The sequence below is a fragment of the Microcebus murinus genome, chromosome 5, assembly GCF_040939455.1.
Source record: "Microcebus murinus isolate Inina chromosome 5, M.murinus_Inina_mat1.0, whole genome shotgun sequence".
In the NCBI taxonomy this organism is placed as follows: Eukaryota; Metazoa; Chordata; class Mammalia; order Primates; family Cheirogaleidae; genus Microcebus; species Microcebus murinus.
Window position 1 is genome coordinate 98231612 of NC_134108.1, and position 13901 is coordinate 98245512.

The following is a 13901-nucleotide window of genomic DNA, read 5'->3' on the forward strand; positions in this document are numbered from 1 at the left end:
GTCTAGAAGACACCCAGAATACTGTCATTCTTCTAGCAAGGCATCTGCAGAGTAGTTGCTGGCATTTGCTCTACAGGCACACAAAATTGAATTGTAACTCATGGTTGTTCACTAGCTTCATGTGATAGAAAGCATTTTTGGTTATTGGTAACAGTAGTTGCTCCTCCAGCCCCCTTATTTGAAGTCTAGCTTTCTGCAGTTTGTTATCTGAAGTCAAATGCAGTATGAAAATATTAAATGGAAAATTGTGGAAATAATTTATAAGTATTACATTATATACCACTCTAAGTAACATGGTGAAATCTCACACTGTCCCATTCCATCTCACCTGGGACGTGAATCATTTGTTTGTCCAGTGTATCCCTACCTGTTAGTAACTTAGTAGCCATCCCGATCTATCAAAATACCAGTGCCTCTGTTCAAGGAACCTTTCTTTGACATATGGCCTGAAAGTGTAAGAGCAGTGGTGCTGAACCATTGTTATAATTGCTCCATTTTATTTGTTTCCTTAATAGCTATTGTTGTTAATCTCTTAGTGTGCCTAATTTATAAATTAAATGTTATCATGGGTGTGTATGTATAGTAAAAAACATAGTATGTATGGGGTTTGAGACTGCCTGCAATTTCCAGCACCCACTGGAGGTCTTGGAACATATCTCCTACAGATATGGGGGGGGGGACCACTGTGTTGCCTTGGAACTAGAATAGTGGATGCTGAAGGGCACTTTGTCTTTGCTTGGGAGGACTGAGATGCCCCTTCCAAGGTAGGAGCCATGATTGGCTTCAACTGCTCTGTTTAATACAGATAAGAAAATGGAGGCTCCAGTGGAAAACCCAATGGCATGAGACCTGAGCCAGGGTGGCTGCATAGGGGTGGCTCAGGTCCAAATGGGATTTCAGTGACATGCAAGAAAGAGGGGCTGGTGCCAGACTACCAACACACACACACATACACACACAGTCTCTCTCTCTTTCTCTCTCTCTGTCTTTATTGCAATCACCCTGCTTTATGTTTCTTCATAGCAGTTTTGCTCATTGGACACATAACTTATTTGTTTGTTTATTGTCTATATTTCTGTATTAGTCCATCATTGTGGCAAAAAGAAATGACACTCTCAAAGGGTAAACAGAAGAGGTGTGGGAGTCATCAACAGAGGACTGGCAGCATTGAGAAGCCATTCTTGGCTTCCCCTTAGGCATAAAGGGGTAAGGGGGGGTGGGTGAGGGAGGTGTCAGAGGAAACTGCCAACCATCTGTGGGAGAGCGGGAATCCCCCAGGATCTGTGGCGGAGGGGGGAGGAGCACAGCCACTGCCAAACCGCAGCCTGGCAGGAGGGGAGGGGAGTAAATACCCCATTTCCTCCTATCCTGCAATGTCCCGCTGGAACATCCCGCTCTTTGGTTTGCACTGCCCAAGGCACAATGGCCTGTGTGGTTGGCCTCCTGGGGCACTGAGCAGGGCTGGAAAGGGTGGAGATGAACCTGGAGGGTGAGCAGAGGCTAGCCAGCACCTCCCCCTAAAACTAGAATGCAAACTTCTTAGCCCCAGGGCCAAGAACAGTGTCTGGTGTGTGCATTTTCAATAGATATTTGGTGGAGGAATGAATGCATGCAGGATTTAGGAGAAGAGAGATGTTGAAAGAAGATTTAAGCAATTTCCTAGGGTGTGTGATGTAAACCTATATACTGTTGCTATTATGGTATGCAATTAAATTCCACCTTGTTCATAATGCTTTCATATGAGGGGGCCTTTTGAGGGAGGCAGGTATGGCAGGCAGATCTGGAAGAAAAGAACGAGAAGATACCTGGCATCTGGATTACGCACATATTCTATTGAGTTACTCACAAGTTTCCATTATGGATTTCTAAACCATACTCTAGGAGCAGCTGGACTTTATTAACAATAAATGGACTCCGAGCAGGGATCCCGGTGCTGTGTGGCCAACAGCACAACTGCCGGGTCTGAAGGTTAATGTTCTGGTACCTACAGGTGCTAGAGTCATCTCCAGCCAGCCCCCATCTCAAACAGAAAAATCTCGGACCTGAGGCAGCTCTGGGTTCCATCCTGACCCAGTCAGCCTCTCTGAGACTCAGTTCCCTCATCTGTAAAATGGGGATATTGAAGGCCCTTTTTTGCAGAGCTGTGAGGACCAGTGGGACCTGACACTGAGCCCAGCATGTGTGAGCAGCCATAAGATTGTTGTACAAGACCAGGTCTCTAACTTTAAGAGAGGTATGGAAACCTCCACTGAGGTTCTGCTTTCCGGCCGGGCTGCAGGCATTCATTCTGCATTCTTGATTAGGGAGAGGGTCAGACAGTAACAGGACAGCTCGTGCCAGAGGACAGCTTCACCCCTGTGCCCCAGCAAGGCTTCCTGCTTCCTTCCTTCAGGGTCAGGTGGAGCCAAAGCCAGTTTCCCTTCTGACCCAGGTCAGTGCCACACACCACACTCTTTTTTTTTCCAGGGGGCCCCGGGGGCTTGGAGCTGCACTGACAGAGCTCCGTGCAGCCCTTCCTTCCTCTGGATAGAGGCCACGTTTCCAGATGGAGCTGGAATCGGGAGCAGGTGGGGGACTCGGGCAAAGGGAGGAAGGCAGGATTAGCTTCTCTCGGAGAAGAAGGGCAATGCCTTAGTGAGTCCAGGGACCCGCATGGCCGTCCTCTTCCACGGCTGTCTCTCCACTCCTGTTCCACAGTGACAAGTTCTTCCTCTACCCTCTTTGCCCCTGTACTCCTAAAAGAATTGCTGCAAGTTAACAAGGTGACACCAGGGTGGGGTGGTGGGAGGGTCCCCCAAACGCAGGCCAGTAAGGTGGTACACGGTCTGTAGAGAATTTAAAGTCAATGATAAAACAGACCAAAGCCTTTTTGTTTTTGTTTTTTAAATTATCACCACAGGGTGGCACTTCCAAACAATGTCAGTGATAAAACACCCTCCCTAAAAAATCTTTTGTATTTTTAAGTTCTCGACAATTGCTGCCATCAATAGTGAGTTTCAGTAATATAATGTTAGCTCCCAATTAACCTATTTTTATTGCTTATCTTTTAACAAGTAGCACCTCCTACATAGAAGATAATTCAGAAAACTCTCAGTTACATAGTGGCTCCTGGGCTCCTGGCACAGAGGGACTCAGCGACACGGGTTTGTTTCAAGAGTAAGTTCCTAAGAGTTTGGGACTGTCAGGGCTCGCTGGAAGTGTCCCCGGTCCCTGCGGAATGGCACAAACCTACACTGCATTTGAACAGCAGATTGAAAACAGGCGATATAGCAATGTAGTATAAAGATACAGAAACTAAACAGGAGAAGCCTCAATCCTGTCATTCTATGTGACCTCACAGAGTTTTTATTTGTGTTTAAAATTTATTAACAGTGAAGGAAGAGTGCAAACTTCAAGGTGCACTATTTTTATTAGGGAAATACAGATTTTAATTCACACTTATATGTGTTACTGAATTTGAATGATATTTTCCAGTGAAATTTTTACTTTTCTAGTTGTTTTAAATCTAAAGAATTAGTCAAGGAAATAAGGATTGTTACTGAAAGTAATGTTCTCATATAAAGGAGGGGGGAGTTAATAAAAGATCTAGCCCGGGTGCCAAATATAGTAGATGCTCCATGGTTCGGATTTATGCTTGCTGGCTGCTGCCTTCTGCACTCAAATTTTGCAACGTAGAGGAGTGTGTGTGTTTATGTATGTGTATGTGTATGTATATTAGTGGATTTAGAGAACCATTTTTCTTTCTTTGGGTCATTATATGACTCCCAGAAAAAAATGTTATGATTTTAAACAGAAGTATACTTAAATTTCGCTCTGGTCAGCACACGTAAATAATCCCTAAGCAAGTACTGGATTTGTAAGCTGATTCCAGCACTTGGGACAATATGGGAGCATTTCTAGTTTACAATAGTAAGTGATCCAGGGGCTAGACGTCATTCATAAGACTGCCCATATTTCATGAGAGCCTGGCAGGTTCAAATGAAGAGTCCCAGACTTTTCATATGTCAGTATGTCACAAGTGTGTACACATACTGCTGTGTAAAACACAAAGTCCAGATCTCGACAGCTTTAAATAAAGTGGGAGAGTGAACAATTTGAGGAATTCAGGAAGAGACTAAAAATATACGCGGTTCTCCCTCTCTTAATGTTCCAGGTCAGACGAGGCAAGCCCAAGGGGTGTGGGCCTGGAATATTCATGTAATTGTTGATATGTAGCTATGTTTTGTGTACTATGTTTTGAGTCCAAAAATAGTTTAGTGGTCCTGAGAGAGAGAGGGACTCTGATAAATAGAGGGAAATGTGGTTAGGAAAGGTCTTGGAACTTGGAACTTGCACTTGGAAACCTAGGCCCCTCGTTGTGCTGAGCTAGGCCACCAGAGCTGTGGAGGGATGGGTAATTTCCATAAAGCAAGGGGACAGTGTGTGCAATATTAAGTCATTTCTAATATCAGTAGTAGCCATTGTGAATACTTTTCTCTTAATCCATTTATTCTTGAAAAACTCAAAAAAAAAAAATGCTAGAACCTAGGACAACCTGCTTTTGGTTTACCAACTTGATCACCAGGTCAACTGGAAGGTCATTCTGTGGCTCAGCATTTGCCATGATGGTGTGAAATGGAACAGACCAGTGAGTAAAGACAGTGCCAAAGCAACGGCATAGCTGTGACTTAGATCTGGCAAGACAGAGAATTCAGTGGATTTAGGGGCAAACTTCTCGACGTGAACAACTAATGCTTTTCCCCAATCTTAAAACAAGCAAGTTGTTTTGAACAGGAGTTAGTTTACTGAGTAACATGTGCAGAATCTGGAAATTATGTGTCCTTACATTTTCTTTAAAAATGATTCCCTATAGGGAACATAAAAAGGAGGTGTTCTTGTTCTAACAAGACTTTAGTAACTATCAAGTTAATATCTAGTTTTTTCAAAGTTCAGTCACAAGCTCTGTGGTTTTCCAGCATCCCCTGTCTCTATGCTTTTAAGAGGCACATTCTTCCTTCTCCCCAAGGAGTTGGACTTTAGAAATCTTGATTAATTTTCACTTGTGCTTCATTTTTCCATTCTCACCACTGCTGCCCCCAACTTTGTGCTTCTCCTCATCGAGCCTATTTTTTGGTCCCTTCTTGGGGCTGAAGTTTAGAGCCATTGTTTTTTTCATAGACATAGGCGCCGGCCAGTCTTCTTAAGACTTTTTACTCGAGCAAACATTGTCATTGTGCCTGACATATTATGTGTTCTTGAAAGGGCATTCAGAAAAAGCATTCATCATCCCACAGAGAAACTGCTACAAGTATTGGTGCAGAAGCATAACTCTTAGACAGAAATCAGGCACCCAAGAGCAGAGACTCTGTAGAGAGGTAGGGACGGCTAGCTTCACCACAGAGACGGCTCTTCTCTGGACGACCAGAAGGTGATATTGGCCTCGCAATGTTACCCTCATGTTGTAGGTCTTGGAAAATTTATTGAGCATCTGTTATGTGCTGGGGCTTTCTAGCTCTTCCTCTGAAATTTCTTCCACTCAGGCTAAAATAGTGGAGTACCTCTCTGTACATGTAGGAGGACCCTTGTACACCTGTTAACAAACAAAGGGGCATTTGGGGGCATTAATGTGCACAAAACCTTGTGTGGCTATGTCAGCAACCAAAATCCTGCTGTTGGGTTTGCTTTTGGATGCAGTGGATTCCACTAATGATATATAACCTAGCTAGCTAAAAAAGGGATGAGAGTAAGACAAAATCTGCCCTTGATTCATTCATTGATTTAAAAAGTACTAAATGAACACCTACTATGTTCCTTTTTATAGTTACCTAGCATTTTAGTTAATCTTTTCTTTTATAACCTCACTTCTAAATTAGTCATTTTTAAGTAACGGTTTCCAAAACTAATAGTTTAAAAATAGCTTTTAAACTATCAATTCATGAGTATTCAATTTCTGTCTTTCTTAAATATATCCTTTACCTAGGTTCATGGACTTCACATGAATAAAATTCAGGGAGGTTATAAACTTGCATGGCAAAATAATGCCTACTAAGTCACATCATTTTAATATTTGATAACTATTCTTCAATATAATTATTTTTCTTTGTCATCCTATGTATTCTGTTTTATGCATCTATAAACATTATTCTGAGAAGGGGTCCATAGGCTTCACCAGATGACCAAGGAGGTCCCTGGCACAAAAATTGTTTTTAACTCTGTATCAGTTATTTATTCAGTGAGAGTCAGTGAGATACAAACATTTTCAGGCTTTGTACATCTGAAAATATGTTTGCCCTCGTTCATAAATGCTCTTTCAAGTATGGCCCCAGATGAGGTCACCCTGGAAGGAAGCACAGGTGAGAAAGGACTGAGCCTGGGGCACACCAGCTTCTAGGGATCAGGTGGGGGAAGAAAGGCCACTAAGGAGGCTGCGAGGAGGGACCACCAGGGTAGGAGGAGGGACAAGAGAATGAGTGTCACCAGAGGCACAGAACATGGGGGTTCAAGGAGGAGGGAGCAGCCAACTGTGTCAGATGGTGCCGCAGGGTCAAGGCAGAGGAGAACGGCAACGAGAGCAGGACCATTGACTATGGTAACATGGGGACCATGGCGACACCACGGAATCAGTACTGAAGCAGAAGTGGAGAAGGAAGATCCATTTGACCAACTTTGAGGCCAGAGAAGAGGGGCAAAGAGGTGGAGAAAAAATCCAGTTGTTCAGCTCTTTGGTTAAGACTTGCTGTAGATGGGAACAGAAAAGTGGTACAGTCAATGGGGGAAAAGAGAAAGATGTATGTCAAAGGACAGTCTTAAAGGGAGATTCTGGAGCACATCTGTGTGCTAAAGGGACCGATCTTGTGCCACAGAAGTAAGAGGCGATGGGACCCAGAGCCAACTGGATGGAGGCGCAGCCATGGGGAGGAGAGAGGGTCCCTCACACCGTGGAGGGAAGGCACGTGGGAAATGCAGGTGCAGGGAGGCTGAGAGTCTGTGTGCAGGAAGATGAGCGTTTAATTTAATTGACTATTTTCTCGATTTAGTATTAGGCAAGGGTACTGGTAAGAGTGGGGAGAGAAGAGAAGGTGTGAAGTGGTCATTTTCAAGGAGTGAGAAAACTAACATAAATAATAGGATTAGCAGGCTATGTGGCCGTAACAATTGCACCAAGGATTAGCAGAATGATTTCAATGCTGTGTGCTGGCCCCTGAAATCTGCTCTCTGAGATATCCACCCCCACCCTGTGGTTCCCCGCTTCATTCTACCCTCATTGTCCTCCTATTAGCTCTTCTTCCTTCCATATTAAACCTTCTTTAACTGCAGGCTTAAATTAATCCTCACTAATGTGGAACTCATTGGAAATGAAAATGGACACTATGTCAACTTTTCAAAGGTATTTGAGTCAAATTGCTCCACTTAAAGCAGTTTGTCTCTAAAAATGTAATTTTAGGCATTAGGGACAGGAAAACATACTTTTTTTGTATTTCTTCTCAAATCCTGCCACAGAAATGACAGTTTGTATTTCTGATGTCACCTGGCATCATATTTTTCAGACCACCAGGGTGCCATTCCCTGCACTTTCCGTTCAGCTGTATTCTAACATGTTAGAAAGAATCACGTAACTCTCTTCTATATTCTTCCATGAAAGATTATAGGCTCTGGAAACATTAGGCTACTTTATACAGTGTCATTTCTTGCTGTAATTAAATCATGAACCCAGAATCTTAAAGAAAAGACTACGAGTTTAACATAAGTTTCATACTGTCTCTTTCTCTACTCAGAAATCACTGCTCCATTTTAGACATTTAGATAACTACCCTACCTGTACCTGAGGAATTGTCTAATTTAGAAAATAAAAGGAAGGGGCATCCTAACAGTCTTCCTAGGGAGGGAACTTCCTAGAAAAATAAGCACCTAGAAAGCAGTTGAGACTCTGAGACTCCCAAGAGAGTGGAGGTTCTCCACGAGGTGGGGAGTGGGATGTGTATGTTGCCCCCGCAGAGGGGGGAAGCGATGGGAGAAGGGTGTGTGGGTTTGGTGGCATTCAAACAAGAGGATGTTTTTTTCATTTGCACCAACTGAGAGCAACACAGACACAACAAATGTGAAATGGGCGTGTTCTGAGGGTTGTGTAGGCCAGGAGAACACATGCACCCTTAGGAATTTATAGGTATCCCGAAGAGGGCTCTGAATTTCCACAATCTGGGCTAGAGAGATTGTATTAATTTCTAGATCTTTGAGAGACAAGGTCAAAGCGCTTCCTTATATCAGGGAGTAAAGCGAAAAGAGAAAAAAAAAAGAGAGAGAGAGAAAGAGACAAGGGTCTTTAACTAACATTTGGGTTATGCTTGGTTCTAGAACCCAATTTGATTCAGGTCAATTCTTCTGTCCCCTCTCATGTTCCTGTGGTGGTCACCCCATTTTTCTGCATCTCTGTAGTAAGAGTCAGGTGAGAATCGAATTGGAGCATTTTAGCCAGAGCATGGCCTATGATTCTGTCTAGAGAGGGCAAAACAGCTCTTCAGCATGATACGAGCTTAATTCTAGCCTGCGTAGGTGCAACATGAAGAAACTTCTGGAATAAAGCTTGCTACTTGACTTATTGGTGACAAGAGTTTGTTTATGGGCGTTGATCTGAGAAGGAAGTTTCAGGCCTTTGTCACCTGGCATGATGCTGCTGTGAGTGTTCTGTGAAAGCTGGGACCAGGTGACACGGTGGGAGTCAGGGATACTGGGGGAAGAGACAGCTTGGCAAATGCCAGCCTGGCCGGCTTCCATGACAACGGGGTTACCAAGGAAGTTCCATGGCTGGCTTGCATAGGAAGTGCTATCCATGTTTAACTTACAGTGAGGGGATATACGTTGACAGATATTTGATTATTCTCTTCAGTACAGAGGCCTAACAGGACTTTACCTCTGCGTGTCACTTTTCTACTTAGAACCGTTGTTTCTCCTTCCATGGAACTCGGGATGGGAATGTAGCAGTGCATCATGGGAAGAGTACTGCATGTAAAGACAGGAGATCTGAATTCTAACTCGGGCTCTGAATCTAATGCTTGTTGTGGCCTTGGTTAAACCTTTCAACTTCCCTCTAATACAGGAAGATAGCTGGAGCAAGTGATCCCCCACCCTCTCTGCTCTCACATTCTTTGATTCTGATACTTCTGGCATGGAGGACTCTTCAGCAGTTATTTGTCTAGAAAATATCTCTATAATCAGAGATAAAAATGAGGAAAGCTTTTTTTTTTTGAGGGTCAAAGGAAGTGCGGAGGCCCTGAAAATAGCAGAGAGCAGTGGAATTTGGGTGGGAGATGATGTCAGGAGGACAGGGCTTTGCAGGCCCAGGCCAGGGTCTGCAGATGTTTGCAGATCACCCTTGCTGTTGCCTGCAGTCTGCAGCATCTGTCTCTGCAAAGCACTTGCACCCAGGATGCCTGATAAAGGAGCCGAGGTTAGAATAGGAGTGACTGCCCCGGGTGCACGGACAGAAGAACACGTGCACGTTTAGAAGAAGAGTGCAGCTTCTTTCTAAATAGATTCTCGCCCAGGCCCAGACAAGAAGGAATGCCCGTATCCACAAATAGCCTGCTTTCTCCATGGCACTAGGGGAGGTCAATCAATGAGTCTGACATGTGCATGATAGCTGAGGTGTGGGGGTGACATATGTCATGCTGCAGACATCAGAAAGGGCTTCCTGCCACGTGGGTGGCATCACCTCTGAGAATTAAAGGTGGAATAGGAAGGCTGGGGGTGGCTCACAGGCCACTGGGGGGTCAGCCTTCCCTAAGGAAAGGTCAGTAAGGGTCAAGAGAGGGCCGTTGATGGCACCCACATGGAGCCAGACCTCAAATCTGCCTCTTCCCCCTCCACCCACATGCTGTTTCTCCCTCTTTGAGGAAAAGGCGGGGAAGGTAGTGCTGGGAGTAGAGTTCCACTTGGAGTGGAGAAGGGTCCACTTGGAGTCTGTTTGAGGTTTCTGGCAGAAGCTGGGGCCATCACTGGAAGCAAGAGAAGTGGTAGAAGGGGGACTGTCAACTGTGTCCATTTGGCTCAAAAGATGGAAGCTTGGGATCTTCCACAGCAAAATGGCATTGGTGTCTGAAAGATGTGTGCACAAAGACGATGTCATAACACCGTCTGTTGGTGGAATGGGTACAGCAGCAGTACATGCAAATAAAACCTGAGTGGCTGCACAGGCCAGCTCCAATATGACTAATTGCATTAGCAGAGACTCTGCCAAAATATACACACCGAGATAAGAATGAGACCATTTGTATACTATAAATCTGCCCAATTATTTGCCGGTTCCTTCCTTGCATGAGGATAGGTCAGGGCCAGAAGAGAATTTTCCTGGCCTCGAGATAGAAATACCAAAAGAGAGCTGACCTTGGGCCACCTTGGGTCAAAAGGGTTTACCAACATCTGGTTGTGGATTAAAAAAAAAAAATAGGGCTTACGATGCCAATATGTGGAGGTGGGAGTGTTTTGCAAGTTGAACCACGTTGTGCTTTTACATGTAATGCTCCAGGGCTGCGGCATTAATAACTTTGCTCATGTGTTAGACTTCCAAATGCTCTTCTCTGATGAGCCAGTGAGCAGGCGTCTCCTCCCTCGGGGAGCTTGCCTTCTGGTGCGGGGGTGGGAGGTGGGGACAGCCAATAACATTAATGTGCATTATAGTGTTCTGGAGGTGATGGGCAACATGAGAAAATAGTAAAGCGAGTATGGGGGATGTGGAATATGGTGCAATAAGAAACGTCACTCAGAAAGTGACGTTGGGGCAAAAGTGTGAATGTGGTTACGGGAGTGAGCAGGGAGGAAATGTGTGCGAAAGAGCGTCCCTGGCAGAGAGAGCAGCCAGTGTGAGCGCGGAGAGGGGAGCTGCCTGGTGTGCGAGGGGCCGCGTGGCTGGAGCAGCCTGAGCCGGCAGGAGAGAGGCAGGCCAAGAACCAAGGGGGGGGCGGACAGGGGTGCAGATCATGTACTGTGTTTCCCCGAAAATAAGACAGGGTCTTATATTTATTTGTCCTCAAGAAGACACCCTAGGGCTTATTTTCAGGGGATGTGTTATTCTCTCTGGGCTCAGTAGGAGACCGCTTGCTGAAGCTTTTCCCCCCATCCCCTGGTGTTTGGGGGGGGGGGTGTGAGAGAGGCCCACAGAGCTGAGTAAAATGGCAGCCACAGCTTTCCTTCTTCCCCCTGGGGACACACACACACACACACACACACACACAATGGCCAGGACCTGACAGGGGGAGCCGACCTTGTTGGTGGGGCTGCCTGCACCTTTCCAGTCACCTCTGGGATAGTAGCTGTCACGATGGGGCAGATGAGAAGGGCTGCTCGTCTTCTTTACCGCTCCTCCACGAAATGCATGGGTCGTGCAGATGCGCTGCGCAGCCACGCCCATCACTAGGTCTTATTTTTGGGGTAGGGCTTGTATTGCACAAATGCTTAGAAATCCTGCCAGGGCTTATTTTATGGGTAGGTCTTATTTTAGGGGAAACATGGTAGGTCGCACAGGCCACTGAAAGGACTTGCTCTCTGACTGCGTGAGGTGGGAGCGCAGGAGGGCTGAGCACAGGTGGACGTCACAGCTTGTGGTTTGGGAAGGACCATTCTAAGTGCAGTTTTGAGGACAGACTGCAAGGGGGTAAGAGGAGAGGCACAGAGACCAATTAATTGGAGGCTGTGGTAATAATCCAGCCAAGAGATAATGAGACAAGAAGTGTCTGATCGTGCATATATTTGAAAGTAGAGCTAACGAGATTTGATGGCAAATTAAATGTAAAGTATGCAAGGAGGACTCAAGGACAACTCTTGATGCTTTGGTCTGGGTAACCCAGAAGGATGGAGGTGTCCTTACTAATATGGGAGATACTTCCTGTTGCGATAGCTAGTTTGGGAGGGAAGATCAGCAGTTTCATTTGGGACATGTTTAGCTTGAGGTCCCATGGAACACCCAAGGTGGAGATGTCAAGTAGGCAGTTTAATATATGGGTCAGGAGTTCAAGTGAGAGGTCTAGCATAGAGGTCTATAACTGGAAGTCATCAGCACAGAGATTTAAACCCAAACTGGTAGACATCACCTGGGGAATAAGTGTCAACAGAGAAGAGTTCCCAAGACTGAGCTATGGGACACTTTAATGCTAAGAGGAGGAACCAGCAATGGGAAACTGAGATGGAGCAGTTTAATCTTGCTTGCTTTTATTGATAACTTACTGTATGTCAGCACTATACTAGGAGCTGGGTATAAAATAAATCAGACTAGGACCTGCCCTCAAGGTGGTTACAGTCAATGCATTACACCGATCGTTTGAATGTGGTGTGGTAACTGCAAAAAGACATGTATCTGGCAGTGTGAGATCAGAGAAAAGAAACCCTTGGCTCAGGCTGGAGAGGTAGTAAAGTCCTTGGAAAGAAATAACACCTGGAACTTAAAAAAGTTACCTGGGTGAAGAGGGGGGAGGGAAGGGGGGTGAAACACATGGAATGTGCTGGAAAATGCATACTTATTTGGTGCTGGAATTTCTGCCTGAGAAAAGAGAAACTCTGTCTCTAATGAGGTTGTGTCTTGAAGTCATAAGAGGGATTTCATATTAACAAACATAGATAATGGGGCAGGAGAATTAGTTACTCTGGCTACATCTGAAGTTTGGTTAAAGAAGTTTGGGTTCAACTTGCCACCAACTCCAACATTTCAGAATGCAGAATGGCCCCCGTGACAGTCGATTCTATGTCATAGTGACAGCTGTCACTATGACAGGCCAGGGTAATCCCATGCACAGTTCATTCCCAGTTGCCCCCGAGGCCATATGGTGGTTCCATTTTTTAGTTGCCTTTGTTTTCATCATAAGTGTATGCAGCAAGCACAGAGTGTTCCTAACAACAAGCAGGGCCTGCAGGTGAGAAGAATTGCTCCTGGGGGAAGGAAAGGGACAGCCACTTTGACAACGCCCCGTTCCATGTCAGAGAGCCAGCTGCACCCAGCAACCCAAGAGCAAGCAGGAAAGGAAGACAAAGCGTTTGCCCAGGAGCTCGCTCCCCACAACAGCTGTTTCTTAAAGGCAAGACGGGTCTAATTCAAGCAGTAGAATACAAGTGAGAATCAGTACCTGGAAGCGGAATAATGCAATTTTGAAAGCTCACTCTCATTTTACTCAAATACCTTTGTCTCAAGCCTGAATATCGCAGGTGGTTGCTGTCACGCCCCGGGGTGATAGCATGGCAAGAAGGGAAGACAAAGCCAGGCAAGGTGGCTCATGCCTGTAGTCCCAGCTACTCGGGAGGCTGAGGTGGGAGGATCATTGAGGCCAGGAGTTAAAGGCTGCAATGCATTATGATTGCACCTGTGAATAGCCACAGCACTCCAGCCTGGGCAATATAGTAAGACCCCATCTCTAAAAGAAGAAAAGAAAAAAAAAAAAAGAAAAAGAAGGGGAAAGGGAAGCAGTGTGGAGCAGGGAGAGAAGATGAGCTTAGAGGCATTAGAGCCCAGGGCTCCAGAGAACAAGTAAGAGTTACTGAATTCTTTTTCTTGAGTTTCAGCTGAGTCTATAAACTCAGCAGTATTATTATGGTGCCACAAAAATAAAAATAATTAGTGGGACTATGGTTTGAATCCCTAGAGTCTAACTCTGGAGTCCTTGCTGTGACACTGTGAGAATTTCTCTTAAAACAGTCTTGGGACTACCTTCGTCAGACTCACCTGGAGCACCTATTTCCAATGCAGATTCCTGGGCTCCAGGCCAGGCCTCCTTCATCAAGCTTTCTGTGGGCGGAGCTCCAGGGTAGGTACCTGGGCAGCAGCATTCCCCATACAGAAGCTTAAGAGCAATTGGATGAGCAATTGGATTTTACCTGCCATCTATATTCTGACCTTGGGCAGGTCACCGTTTCTCCTCAGGCCTCAGTTTCCTCACTTGTAA

General features: G+C 45.4%; 1 protein-coding gene across 1 annotated transcript in view; it reads left to right on the forward strand.

Moving 5' to 3' along the window:
• Positions 1-13901, forward strand: part of ADGRF5 (adhesion G protein-coupled receptor F5) — a 98910-nt gene that overhangs the window by 16922 nt on the left and 68087 nt on the right. The window lies entirely within an intron of this gene.